Below are 1,660 nucleotides of genomic sequence, written 5' to 3'. Positions count from 1 at the left end.
TCTTGTTGAGGCTGATCCTGAACCTGAAAGGACCTTGAAGCGAAAGCTAAGAGAAGCTAAGGCACAACTCTCTATAGAGGATCTAATAGAAATCTTCAAAGTAGAAGACATGGCAGCCGAAAACAACAACAATGCCAACAATGCAAGGAAGGTGCTGGGTGACTTTACTACACCTACTCCCGACTTCTATGGGAGAAGCATCTCTATCCCTGCCATTGGAGCAACCAACTTTGAGCTTAAGCCTCAATTAGTTTCTCTAATGCAACAGAATTGCAAGTTCCATGGACTTCCATTGGAAGATCCTCATCAGTTTTTAGCTGAGTTCTTGCAAATCTGTGTCACTGTCAAGACCAATGGGGTTGACCCTGAGGTCTACAGACTTATGGTATTCCCTTTTGCTGTAAGAGACAGAGCTAGAATATGGTTGGACTCTCAACCTAAAGAAAGCCTGAACTCTTGGGAAAAGCTAGTCAATGCCTTCTTGGCAAAGTTCTTTCCATCTCAAAAATTGAGTAAGCTTAGAGTGAAAGTCCAAACCTTCAGACAGAAGGAAGGTGAATCCCTCTATGAAGCTTGGGAAAGATACAAACACTTAATCAGAAAGTGCCCCTCTGATATGCTTTCTGAATGGAGCATCATAGGTATTTTCTATGATGGTCTCTCTGAACTATCCAAGATGTCTTTGGATAGCTCTGCTGGAGGATCTCTTCATCTGAAGAAGACGCCTACAGAAGCTCAAGAGCATTCTTCATGGAGAAATCATCCAAATCTCTCATGGAAGGATCAACAGAAACCTCAACAAGGTTTCAACAATAATAATGGTGGAAGAAACAGGTTTAGCAATGGCAAGCCTTTTCCATCATCTTCTCAGCAACAGACAGAGAATTCTAAGCAGAACCACTCTGACTTAGCAACCATGGTCTCTGATCTAATCAAAACCACTCAAAGTTTCATGACTGAAACAAGGTCCTCCATTTGAAACTTGAAGGCACAAGTGGGTCAGCTGAGCAAGAAAATTACTGAATTCCCTCCTAGTACTCTTCCAAGCAATACAGAAGAGAATCCAAAAGGAGAGTGTAAGGCCATCAACATGGCCGAACTTGGAGAGGATGAAGAGACAGTGAACGCCACTGAGGAAGACCTCAATGGACGTCCACTGACCTTCAATGAGTTCCCTAATGAGGAACCATGGGAATCTGAGGCTCACACTGAGACCATAGAGATTCCATTGGATCTACTTCTGCCATTCATGAGCTCTGATGAATATTCTTTCTCTGAAGAGGATGAAGATGTCACCGAAGAGCAAGTTGCTAAATACCTTGGAGCAATCATAAAGCTAAACGACAAGTTATTTGGAAATGAGACTTGGGAGGATGAACCCCCTTTGCTCACCAAAGAACTAGATGACTTGACTAGGCAGAGATTACCTCAAAAGAGACAGGACCCTGGGAAGTTCTCAATACCTTGTACAGTAGGCACCATGACCTTCAGGAAGGCTCTGTGTGACCTAGGGTCAAGCATAAACCTCATGCCTCTCTCTGTAATGGAGTAGCTAGGGATCTTTGAGGTACAAGCTGCAAGAATCTCACTAGAGATGGCAGACAATTCAAGAAAACAAGCTTATGGACTTGTAGAGGATGTTCTGGTAAAGATTGAAGAC

The 1,660-nt window shown here is 43.1% G+C and overlaps 1 non-coding gene across 1 annotated transcript; it reads right to left on the bottom strand.

Annotated features, from left to right (window-relative positions):
- Positions 1-514: 514 nt before the first annotated feature.
- Positions 515-622, bottom strand: LOC127746240 (small nucleolar RNA R71). Its single transcript, XR_008007860.1, has one exon. It is a non-coding gene; the product is annotated as a small nucleolar RNA R71 (small nucleolar RNA).
- Between the last annotated feature and the right edge of the window lie 1,038 nt (positions 623-1,660).

Source organism: Arachis duranensis, chromosome 3 (assembly GCF_000817695.3).
Source record: "Arachis duranensis cultivar V14167 chromosome 3, aradu.V14167.gnm2.J7QH, whole genome shotgun sequence".
NCBI classification, from domain to species: domain Eukaryota; kingdom Viridiplantae; phylum Streptophyta; class Magnoliopsida; order Fabales; family Fabaceae; genus Arachis; species Arachis duranensis.
The sequence above is the reverse complement of the archived record's forward strand: the minus strand, read 5'-3'. Positions and strand labels throughout refer to the sequence as shown.